Raw genomic sequence first — 13539 nt, 5'->3', positions numbered from 1 at the left:
CCCAAAGGTCCAGACAATGCTATGCCCCTAGTGTTTATCATTCCTGGAGATATTTTCTTCAAGGTTTGCAATGAATAATATTAAGCCTTGTAGCTTGCATTAAATTGCTCTGCACACATGCATCGGAGGCGTTAATTACTGCCGTGGGGAACAATGGGTATTGATACACCCACTTTGGTAATATGAACTGCCTACATGCATGCACACACATGACATTGTCAACCTACACCATCTATTTTAAGAATCATTAAGACGTGTTACCCTACACACAAACGGAACGTGGTAACTTCAGACTTTGGTAAATTCGGCCTGGTAAATTCGGACCCTAGTAATCTCGGCCCCAGGTCATTTCGGACCGGTAATCTCGGCCTCTGTATTAATGAAAGCAAATTATATCTGGGTTATACGCAAACGAAAGTTTGTTGTTAAACAACCTGATATTATTGTACTACAAGTTATTTATTTCTGAGCCGATTTGTTTTCTAAATTGCACACAAAAATAGTATTGTTTTGTTATTTTCAAAACACTTCTTCTTACATCAAACCAAGCTGAAATTATTTACAAAAAACATTTTTGCAGGAAGATGGGGAACCATAATTTCTGGTTGAAAAAGTGTTTGTTCAGAAGAAGAAACATTTTTGTTAAAATCCTTCGAAAGCAACAGCAACAATTTTCACCCTTCCATGGTGATAACACAATATTATTAATAACCTATGAATTCAAAGCAAATATGCTCAACTGCTGGCAGTCAGCAAGTTAATGTTACATCATGCTGAACAATACAAGGCAAGCTTGTGTATTTTATGTCTTAGATATAAACCCAACAGAAATATATTATTACGGAATAAAACCAAAAATAGTCCATTATCAAAATGAAACTTAAATTCTCTTCATGAAAGACAGCTAGGCTGGGCAAGCATAATTTCAGGTTGAAAAAAGGTTTGTTTGTTCAGAGGTTAAAAAAATATAAAATAAAAATCCTTCAAAAGCAGCACAATACATGTACATGTATCTTACAAGGAAGTCGAGATTTAAAATACAGCTTTGAGATCCTTCGTGTGTGTGTGTGTGTGTGTGTGTGTGTGTGTGTGTGCGCATGTGTGCGTGCTTGTGTGTGGCTTCCTACCAGCAAACGCTCGTTGTATCAGCCTATAATAATGCCCTCCACATGCATTCTGTTTATATGTAAACTTAACTGCCCATAACCACCCCAATTTAGCACACTGGTTACATGCCAATAGTTTTGTTGTATTAAAAAACATTTCGATGCCTGGAGATGGTGACCTCCATTATGTAAGAATGACATTAAAAGCATGGCAATGCAACAGTAAATATAAGCATGACATTACTATAACATTAGTGTTGTGCCAAGGGTGGAACATAGCCCAGTGGTAAATTGCTCGTCTAATGCATGATGAGACTAGGATCGATCCCTGTCACTGGGCCCATTCGGTTATTTTTTGTTCTAGTATATTAAAGGCCATGGTATGTGCTATCCTGTCTGTGGGACGGTGCATATAAAAGATCCCTTATTACTAATGGAAAAAACATGAAAGGCTGAATTTACAAAGTCTGTTTATGACTAACACACGTTACTACATGTATTTATAATGGTTAAATACCTGCATTTAAGAAAAACAGGCTTCGTAGCTTAGGCCTGAAATGTTCAGGTCTCCTTTTTAATTAAGTCAGAATTACCAAATGTTTGACATTCAATAGCCAATGATTAATAAATTAAATGTGCTCTAGTATTGTCGTTAAACAAAACAAACTTAACGTTTTAATTTTTGATACATTATTCTGATCACACGGAAATTGGTTTTTATTTTTTTAATGCATTCTTTCCACCATCATGCACCAAAAAAGCCACAGGTCTACCAAATGGTATGATGAGTTACTACAGTGGACACTACCAGGATCGTTGGAAGCAATTAAAAGTTGGTAGGGCCATACAAGCAATTTATATGATGAGATCTATACTATATACAAGTGCCATAGGAAGAGAAAAAACATCCTTGGCCCAAAAGTGGTATGGCCATGGGTCATTGTATCAACCTATAATATGCCCTCCACATGCATGCTGTTTATATGTAAAACTGACTGCCATCAGCACCCAATTTAGTAAACCAGTCATACCGCTTCTGATGCCTCTGACTAGTCTTATAGCTGGTACAGCAGTAGCTCTACAGATTAGTGTTATAATGCAGTATTACTGGTACTTCTACAATTTACAGCACTTGACATAATGTAGTACCTCGGCCAATTTCTAAATTAATCTGGACCATGTAGCTTGACAGATTTACTATGTTTACACAATTAGTTGACCAGATGTGACTCTAAACAAAATTATAGATCTCATAAATAACCCTTCAGTGGACGTTTTACATCGCTCACAGCACGGTGTGGGACATAGCCCAGTGGTAAATTACTTACCTTATGCATGATTGGTCTAGATCGGTCCCCATTGGGTTGTTTTTTCCGTTCCAGTCAGTGGTCCACAATAAGGTAACAAAGGCTGTGGTATGTACTATCTTGTCTGTGGGATTATTAATATAAAAGATTCGTAACTTTTGTATAACCCATGAAGTGGCCTTTTCTCATTATCAGTGGTCCACAATTATATATCAGACATCATATAACAGTAACTTAACATATGTTGTATATGTCATAAAATAAAACATTTCATTCTTTCTTTCTTTGCTCACAGCACTTGCAAAATAATTAACATCTAATGTCAGCCAATCAAACTCCACTCATATTGACTAGTGGCATTAAGTGAATAATGAGTAACAAACAAAATATATGATTTGTATGACAAATAAATGCATGGTGCAGTGTTTATTTCAGTACATGTTAGTTTTGGACATGTTTATGTCTCTGTGTATGAACATCAAATTAACTGGTCAATTAACAATATGGAAAATATAAACATGATGCACATAGTTTCTTAAAGCATACAGAACAGCTAGGGATCAAATTCACAAAACATTGCATCTTTACAATTACAATAAGCAGCCACAATATGTTTACATGTATTTCTTATCTATTTCACGCAGAGAATTAATAAATTAAGGAATATGGATCATAGTAAAGTCAAAAGAAAATGATTTATGCATATTTCAAATGTTTTAAATTGTGGATTTAGAAAGCTAGTTTGGCACATAAATGTGAATTTACTAAAGATAAACCATTACTATAATTACAAACCGCCCAAATAATACATTTTTAAATATACTTAAATCAGTTTTATTTTATTTTTATCACAATTCATCTTCCATGCTGATGTAATTTCCTGTGTGAAATAGATATCAAATGCTTGTAAATGTCCGACTGCTAACCATTAATATAAAGTTACGACGTTTCATTAATCTGGCTTTGAATAGTGTAGTGGTTAAGCCATTAGCATTCAGATGTCAAGTGTTGTGTTTGCATTTCAGTAGTGGCTGCAAATATGAACAAGTTTTTAAAGGTTCAGTGAGGCAAGTTTTAATGGCTCAGTGAGGTTAGTTTTAATGGCTCAGTGAGGAGTGTTTTAATGGCTCAATGAGGTTAGTTTTAATGGTTTGAGCAGTGAGGTTAGTTTTAATGGCTTGAGCAGTGAGGTGAGTTTTAATGGCTTGAGCAGTGAGGTGAGTTTTAATGGCTTGAACAGTGAGGCGAGTTTTAATGGCTCAGGGAGGCAAGCTTTAATAGTTCAGGGAGGCAAGTTTTAATGGCTCAGGGAGGCAAGTTGTAATGGCTCAGTGAGGTGATTTTTAATGGCTCAGTATGGCAAGTTTTAACGGATCAATGTGGCAAGTTTTAATTGCTCAGTGAAGCTAGTTTTAATGCCTCAGTGAGGAAAGTTTGAATGGCTCAGTGAGGAGTTTTAATGGCTCTATGAAGCTATCTTTAATGGCTCAGTGAGGCAAATTTTAATGGCTCAATGAGGCAATTTTAATGGCTCAGTGAGGCAAATTTTAATGGCTCAGTGAGACAAGTTTTAATGGCTCAGGGAAGCTAGTTTTAAAGGATCAGGGAAGCTAGTTTTAATGGTTCAAGCTTTTTACCTACCACTAATTTCTGGAATATCACTGGCAGGGTCCGCAGATTAAAGTTAAAGTTTATTTTGTTTTAATAACACCACTAGAGCACATTAATTTATCAATCACCAGCTATTGGATGTCAAACATTTGGTAATTCTGACATGTAGTCTTAGAGAGGAAACCTGCTACATTTTTTCACTAGTAGCAAGGGGTCATTTATATGCACTATCCCGCAGACAGGATAGCATATACCACAGCCTTTGATATACCAGACATGCACAGGTTAAAGATGAAGAACACAAGAGCTACAAATAGCTTGCTAGTCCTATTATATAACGGTGTGATAGCATACCACATTAGCACACAAGTACAATGCAGTTATTTTACAAAAAATTTTGATACTGCATGTAATATAACTGATAATTTATAGACATATCCTAAATATCGTTGTGAGGGAAGATTAAAAGTGGGAAAACAAAAGACCTTGAAAAGGGTGCCTTATGTTTATATGAATATAACTGAATATTTTTGCCATCCTGAGGCTATAACACAGGCACTACATAACTTGAGTTCCATGTTGGTATCTATCTGCCAGAACATCGTAAATCAATAATTCACTGATTGCACGTGATAGCTTAATTCAGACCAAGCTACTCAAGACTGATACCATATATTTAAAAAACATTAACTGTGCAGCAATTCGAGGGAAAAACCAAACCCAAGACAACAACCCACCTTAAAAGATGTATTTGTTGAACTTAACCAACCATTACCGCATGCATACTAGGCCAGGTAATCATTAACCATTAGAGTGGGGCGGTATTGAAATTTCAGGTTCAGTATATTTGTGGCAATTTACCTCGGTATCTGTACAAAATTTGGTATAGATATAATACCAATTTTGAGTGGTATTTTCGGTATACTCTGCTTTAAATGCATGCCAGAGTTAAGTCTCACCCGCTAATTTCATTTAAATAAAATTAAATTCCATACACAAAGCCCTCATATCTCTCTTCTTTTCAGCTATTTTGAGGTCATCAGATATATTGTTAGTACTTTATTAAATGGCGTAAAACATTTTTCAATGTTAAGTTAAAAGTTTTACACATTTTTTTTTTAAAGAAAGCAATCTAGTTCTTGTGTACTAGACAAATATATTGTTTTAGTGATATCACAAAAGCACATTTAATATTAATAATAAGCTACTGAAAGTCAAATATTAATTTTTGATATATATTCAATTTTCAGGGGTTTTCATTAGCAGCAAGGTTTTTTAAATATGCACTCCCATCTACAGAACAGCACGCACCATGACCTTTGATAAACTAGTCATGTGTCACTGGTTAACATGAAAAAAATAGCAAAAGGTCCAGCAATAGGGTTCGATCCTATAAACTAAGCACCACAGGCAAGCAATCTACTAAGCTACATTCCGCCAGGGCTATAGGCATCAATGAATGGTAATAGTGACACTTAAATTAGTCTAGAGTTAAAAACGTTTGTTTTGTTTAATGACACAACTAGAGCACATTGATTTATTTATTATCGGCTATTGGATGTTAAACTTTTGGTAATTCTGACTCGTAGTCAACAGAAGAAACCCGCTACATTTTTCTAATCCAGCAAGGGATCTTTTATATGGGTAATTCTGACTTGTAGTCATCAGAGGAAGAAGGAAATGTTTTATTTAACGACGCACTCAACACATTTTATTTACAGTTATATGGCATCAAACATATGGTTAGGGACCACACAGATATTGGGAGAGGAAACCTGCTGTTGCCACTTCATGATCTATTCTTTTCGATTAGAAGCAAGGGATCTTTTATATGCACCATCCCACAGACAGGATAACACATACCACAGCCTTTGACATACCAGTCGTGGTGTACTGTCTGAAGCGAGAAATAGTCCAATGGGCCCACCACCCATGAGGATCGATCCCAGACCAACCATGCATCAAGTGAATGCTTTACCACTTGACTATATCCCGCCCCTCATCAGCAAGTGATCTTTTGTATGCACTTTCACACAGACAGGAAAGCACATACCACAGTGTTTGACCAGTTGTGGTGCACTGTTTGGAATGAGACATAAACCAATCAGTTGAATAGGATCCACCAAGGTGGTTTTGTCCTGTGACGCAATTACCTCAAACAAGCACTATAAACCGGCTAAGCTAAATCACAGCCTGTGACGATGGACACCAGCAAAAACTGGTCAGGGAACGGTGGTATTTCTACCACTACACTAGACTACACAATAAATGATGCAAGGGTTAAAGACCAACAGTCTGGAGCTTAAAGCATCACCACATTTTCCAGCATGACAATGACAAGTGCAGCAGAGATGTCCCGGTGTGTTGATCTATGCAACATTTCCATTTCTACAGGAAAGATTTTAAGCCATACTTGTTGAGACTAATGGTTTTTATGTTTAAAAGCAGCAATTCCATTGACGGATAAAATTTAGAATTCCTTGTTGAATTTTTTTTTTTTTTACATCAATTGGAGATCTGTATCATGATGTATCTGGGTGTCAGCTAGTCTAATTTTTTTATTCAGCTCAACGGAAGTAGGAACTTTTAACATTAATGTCAAGAGAGGAAACTCAAAATCACTGTAAATGGCTGGCATTGAATTTGCAAGATCAAAATTTTATGACCATATACATTATACAGCGAGTGCATTAGGAGAATGTTTATTTTCTAAGAATCCTGCTGGAAACTTTCATAAAAAGGATTTAATTTCAATATTGTAGGATTCCATCTTATCATCTTATGCTTCTGAACCAGAGTTTGGGATTAGCAGAAGAAGTTTGTTTAGTTCAACAACACCACTAGAGCACATTGATTAATTAATCATCAGCTATTGGATGTCAAACATTTGGTAATTCTGGCTCGTAGTCAACAGAGGAAACTCGCTACATTTTCCTAATGCAGCAAGGGATCTTTTATATGCACTTTCCCACAGGAAAGCACATAACACGGTCTTTGAACAGTTGTGGTGCACTGGTCGGAACAAGAAAAAACCCAATCAGTTGAATGGATTCACTGAGGTGGTTTGATCCTGCGACGCACACACCTCAGGCGAGCGCTCAACCGATTTGCAGAAACACAGAATCCTGAAAAATGTGTAGCCTGATGTTATAGATAGACATATCGTACATTATTTCAAAGTATACCAATATCAATCACACATGCATGTGTACAAGTTAAAACCCTCTAAACTGAACACCCATGGTACCAAGTCAGAAGTTTGGTCTTAAGGCGTTTCCGGTTTTGAAAGGTTATTTTCTGTACTGATATTTAAAAAAGGGTCTGTGAAAAACATCTGGTTTTGAAGGAATTCAGGTTTACAGATGGTCCGGTTTTGAAAGGTTCCACTGTGTATATATCTTCCCCAAAAACACCCAGTCAATCAAGACATTATTTCTCCCCTACTCAAAAGATATAAATGTATTATCTTCATTCATTAAATACTAGATTTCTGGGGCACTTCAAAGTTCAAGGCAGGAGGTGAAGTACATGTACGCTTATAGGGCCCCTTCCTTTTGAATCGGAACCAGTAGTTACTTAACGGCTTTACAAACAACTGGCTGTAACTACTAGTACGCAGGTATTTAAGGGCAGATCCAGAATTGATCATGGGGTATGGAAGGCAAAACGTTTTGGTATAAACAATGAAATCCCTTTAAACTGGACACTGAAAGGACCAATAATAATGTCTGGTTGTAAGGGGTACCTGGTTTAGAGAGGTTCTGTGCCATTATTAAAAAAGGGATTATGAAAAATGTCTGGTTTTGTGGGAATTCCAGTTTTAGGGGTGGGAATTGGTGAACTGTAAAAAAAAAAAGAGGAAATCTAGAGGGGTCCTGGAAATTCTTGAAATCCTAGGTTAAAATCTGTGCCATCTAACACATTTTGCAGGAAAGGATGATTAAAATGCAAAGAAACACAATGTTCCATGAGAGGAAAACAACTGATCTGATGAGAATTCCCACCCCTGTGGTTTACAAAGGGTCCAGTTTTGAGGGGTTTCACTGTACTCAAAACTCATAAAATAAAATTGTATTAAAACTGCATATATGCATATAAAAAATTCACAGAAGACCCATATGACATAAAATAATAAATAATAAAATATGAGGCTTTCGGCCTTTCCCGTGTGGAGAATTCTGGAGAAAAAAAAATTACTCTACCCACCACCCACCCGCCAAAACTCCTCCCATACATTCTCCATGTAATTAATTGTGGAACAGCTAAGCCTTATTTAAGAAATCAAGTAAACAGGATTACAATGTGGCCAAATTTAGATTGACCATGCTGTACATATATAGTCTAACACTGCATTGTCCTCTTCTGGCTGTACAGCTGTTATAACAACCAGCGTAGTATGACGTCATGTCAAATCAATGCCATTAGTGGTACTACACCTTTTTATAACCTATACGAACACACACAATAATCAGGACTATATGGCGAATTAGACATTACCTCTATGCATGCACACAGAACAAACGATCATAATCACACACAAAACGTCAACACTACATACAATGGGCCATGGATGCATGCTAGCTATTATGTTAACACATGTTTTTGTTTAAACACCAAATGAAGTGGTCACCCATGATGACATTTACGGCAATAACTAAATCATGCACGCAGATCTCTGGAGATTTAATGGTTACATTGTCCAGAAAGCAGGAAATCCGTTGTACATGAACATTATAACATCTACATATTTGTATTGCGTTAATTAGAGGTGGGCTTTTAATAATGGCCATGCGTCCACCTTCCGGTATTTGTTAATGACTCTTGCGACCAATCTCCACAGAGTGCACAGGACATGCATTAATAATTAAGGGATACAAGAGAATTCTGTGAATGGCTTAATTAAGGGCTTAAAAACTTACTAATGTACTGCTGCTTAAGAATAATAATATAACTCGTATACTCATATGCATCTGAATAACATTTTTTAATGTTTTATTTAACGACACACTCAATACATTTTATTTATGGTTATATGGCTTCAAACATATGGTAAAGGACCACACAGTTAATGAGGGAGGAAACCTCTGAATAAAGTTCAAGGCAGGCATGCTAGGCATAAAACCAAGCTGTCTCTACTGCTTAGGTCTGGCATAGGTTTTTATTATGTGTATATTCAGAGCAAGCTGTTGTAGTGCATGCCTGTCATGGGCACAGGTGCTGACCGTGGCCGGCTCCTTTGTCCAGGGCCCCATTCCACAAAGCTATCTTTGTGCTAAGATCACCTTAAATGCATAAGGTAGTTATGCACTGTGATCTTGGCACTAACATCGCTTCATGGAACGGGGTCCAGGACAGGAAAGCTGTACTGCCTGCCTAAGAGATACATTAATGGGTTTGCATTAGAGAAGAAGACGTTTATTTTGTTTAACGACACCACTAGAGCACATTGATTAATTAATCATCGGCTGTTGGATGTCAAATATTTAGTAATTCTGACTCATAGTCAACAGAGGAAATCTGCTACATTTTCGTAAAGCAGAAAGAGATCTTTATATGCACTTTCCCACAGACAGGAAAGCACATACCACAGCCTTTGACCAGCTGTTGTGCAGTGGTAGGAATGAGAAAAAATGCATTAGAGATGCTACTGCCACACAAACAGTTCTTATTTAAAAAGTACTTTTACATGTACTTTCCACAGAAAGGACACCACATACAAGCTATAATGCTTTGCTTGAAATGGAAAGAAGGAACTGTTTTATTTAACAACACACTCAACACATTTTATTTACGGTTATATGGCGTCGGACATATGTTTAAGACCACACAGATATTGAGATCTAGGAAACACGCTGTCGCCACTTCATAGGCTACTCTTTTCGATTGGCAGCAAAGTATTTTTTATATGCACCATCCCACAGACAGAATAGCACATACCACAGCCTTTTATATACCAGTCGTGGTGCATTGGCTGGAATGAGAAATAGCCCAAAGGGCCCGCCAACAGGGATCGATCCCAAACTGACCGCTTTACCACTGGGCTATATCCCGCCCCTTTGCTTGAAATGGATGCTGTCCTGTCTGTTGGAAAAGTTCATATAAAAAAATCCCTTGCAGCTAATAAGGAAAAAATGTAGCAGACTTCCTCTAAAGACTACATGTCAGAATTATCAAATGTTTGACATCCAGGAACTGATGACTTATAAATCAATGTTCTCTAGTGGTGTCATTAAACAAAAACACTTTTAACTTTTAAAAAGTAGGCTACAGCTATCATCATCATCATCATCATCATTATCATTATCATCATCATCATCATCAAACCCAGATGAGACAAAAATCCCCTCACCCTACCCCGACAGCCCCCTCAAACACAGACTATATTTGTGAGAATATGCAATTTCATAAATTTCACAAAGGTACAGATAATTAGACAAACAACACTGACAAGCTGAAACCTAATCATATTGGTGTTTCAATATTTAAAAAAACAAACATCTATAGTAACTGTTATGTTAAAGAAATATCCATGGCACAATGGAACAACAAAGTGAGAAAAGTAATCTGCATCAAAACTGTCTCGAGTCTAAAAAGGCTGTATAATAACCATCAACTGCAAACACAAGAAGCCATTCGAATCAGCTGCAAAAGTAATAATTTTTTGGTGAAATCAATTTCATTAGCAAAGAAAAACCATCTGTGAAATTGTGTTGCTGACAATGTGGGATAAAAGTATGTTTCCAGACAGTATCAGAGCTGGTGTGCTTTACGAGGTTTTTTCCAGGTTGCCTGGCAATCCCATTATCATGACTTGGGTAACAAAAACAAGATGCATGTACAGTGGACACATGCATGCATACACTGTTGTCTATCTGCTTCATACTACATCATATAAGTACATGTAGCTGGTGCATTGATTGATGTATCGTGGTCAAATTCGAATCGATCCCCGTCAGTGGCCCCATTGGGCTATTTCTCGTTCCAGCCAGTGCTCCACAACTGGTTTAACAAATGCCGTGGTATGTACATCCCGTCTGTGGGATGGTGCATATAAAAGATCCCTTGCTGCTAACTGAAAAGAGTAGCCAATGAAGAAGTGACAGCGGGTTTCCTCTCTCTATATATGTGTGGTCCTTAACCATATGTCTGATGCCATATGACCATAAATAAAAGGTACCGAGTGTGTAGTTCACCCCCATCAATTCAATCTGAGACACACTGGAAAATTTTTTAGTTAAAGGGACACACCCTAGTTACGGCTAGTTGTTAACCATTACGGCGTTGTTTTTCGCTATTAAACCCATTTTTTCACAAATAAAATTGCACTTTACTTACCGTTTATTATTTAGAATATACATTTCCATTCACCTGAAGTGTTTTTTGGTAATCCTGGTAATCCTGGTGTTTGTAATACCACAAAATGCATTTTTCGTATTTCTGAAAAACGGGCGCACGTTTGAGAAAAAAACGTTGAGCAGACAAGGTCTAATCTATTTTTAGACAGGATATTTGTCACAGACGTTGGTATACCACGTGACCGTTATCATTTTGGTTCAGTTAGTTTTTTCGTGCACGGTTCGCGCAATCAACATCCGATTTGTTGTTGTTCATTTGTGAGATTTTTCTTCACAGTTCGTGAACATTTTCAGTAACAATAAAGTTCAGACAAGTAAGTATCTCAATACAAAACGTAATTATTAAGTCCTACGATATCTGGAGAGGGGATACAACCAGGACAGAACAGTTGGAACATGTCCAGGAGAGGTGAAAAGAACGCACCCCAAGTCTGTGAAATTTGTCGTGACGTAGGCATTGTTGTGCTTCGAGCGACATCTACCGGTGACATCAGAATACAAACTTTCAAAATTATTTCAAGCAATTTGGACATGGGGATTCCCATGGTATTTATCGATATAAAACCTGCTTTTTCACTCCATTTGATAAAAACGTGATCTAAGTGTGTTACAGGTTTGTAGATTAACCAAATTATAATTTATTTTCGCTGGATGGAACTAGGGTGTGCGGCTTTAAGCCAATTTTTAGATATGTAGAGTTTATCTTGGAAAATCATTAAAATAAGGTTAATTTAAGGAATATTTGTTTGCTAAATATTAAATGTTGTAGCCACTTTGGATAAATATTAGCAATTGGCTAATTTGACAATGGACAGAGTGAGCTGGTCCTGATATAAGATATAAAACATAATGCCTCTACTTTGAAGCAACTGTACAACAATTTTCTTTTTTCAACTTTGCTATTTTAACTGACCATATCCATTTAACATTAATAAAATCAACTTTCTAAATATATCTATAGATCTACAGACTTCGCCGTTTAATGGGAGCTATGGCTCTAGCTCCCTATCACTACACTGAAACTAGTTTAAAGAGCAGTTTTTAGCTCCCTTTAGCATGTGAATTTATATGGTATCAATATGCTAATATCTTAAATGGCACCCCATAATCTAATAATTTTTTTCATGTCAGCAAGAGAGCAAGAGAGTGACAGGGAGGGGGAGGGATGGAGACAGATAAGAGAGAGAGAGACAGCAACACACACACACACACACAGAGAGAGACAGACACACACACACACACACACACACAGAGAGAAAGAGCGAGAGAGAGACAGAGAGAGAGAGAGAGATGAGGGACAGATGAGACAGAGAGAGACAGACAGAGATGAGGGACAGATGAGAGAGAGAGAGAGAGAGAGAGAGAGAGAGAGAGAGAGAGAGAGAGAGAGAGAGAAGAGAAATTCCACAGCCTGTGTTACACCACTGGCTGGAATGAGAAATAGCCCAATGGGGCCATCGATCCTAGATCAGCCACGCAAATGGTTTACCGCTGGGTTACACCCCCCCCCCACCCTATCTGCCACCTCAGACATGTGCTCTAGCACTGTATAAACCACATTCCACCACACCCGGTGTCTGTGTTGGTGACCACTAGGGGTAAGTAAACTAGATATTGACCAGGTAATATAAAACTACTCACCAACCCGTGACACAACACTCCTTCACACACATCCCAGCAGGGCTGGCTTGACCACTATCGAAGCTGCATGCACAGTCACCTACAAAGAACAGGCAAATACTACATACATGTATCATAAGAGTCGAATGCTGTAAATCTATAAAACTTTGTCATGACAATGATAACAGTGTAACACTGATAAAGTATGTATGTATGTATTCATTTGCATTATTAGCTGATAAATTACAATTTTGTATTATAATCTTAACGGCTACTCACAAATTGTAGACTTGTGGGGGGGGGGGGGGGGGAGGTTAAAGCTAGCATATGCTTTTAAAAGCAAAACCACACACACACACCCCAAAAAAATAAAAATCAATGGTTTACAAAACAAAATCCATATTACACAGATGTCAGTTTGTCCACTGTATTTACAAGCACCAGTAATACGGGAACGCTGCATGTACTGCAATACATAAATGAATAACAAAGTGTTGGTGTAACTGTGATGGGCATTTAATGATACAAATAATGGGAATT

General features: G+C 37.3%; 1 protein-coding gene across 2 annotated transcripts in view; it reads right to left on the bottom strand.

Annotated features, from left to right (window-relative positions):
* The window catches only part of LOC121374068 (beta-1,4-mannosyltransferase egh-like), a 103324-nt gene that overhangs the window by 63907 nt on the left and 25878 nt on the right, over positions 1–13539 (bottom strand). For both annotated transcript variants that reach the window (XM_041500964.1, XM_041500965.1), the window contains exon 2: positions 13021–13099. The gene's annotated coding sequence lies outside the window, so the exon portion shown is untranslated. The remainder of the gene's footprint in view (positions 1–13020; positions 13100–13539) is intronic.

The sequence above is a fragment of the Gigantopelta aegis genome, chromosome 6, assembly GCF_016097555.1.
Source record: "Gigantopelta aegis isolate Gae_Host chromosome 6, Gae_host_genome, whole genome shotgun sequence".
NCBI lineage: Eukaryota > Metazoa > Mollusca > Gastropoda > Neomphalida > Peltospiridae > Gigantopelta > Gigantopelta aegis.
The sequence above is the reverse complement of the archived record's forward strand: the minus strand, read 5'-3'. Positions and strand labels throughout refer to the sequence as shown.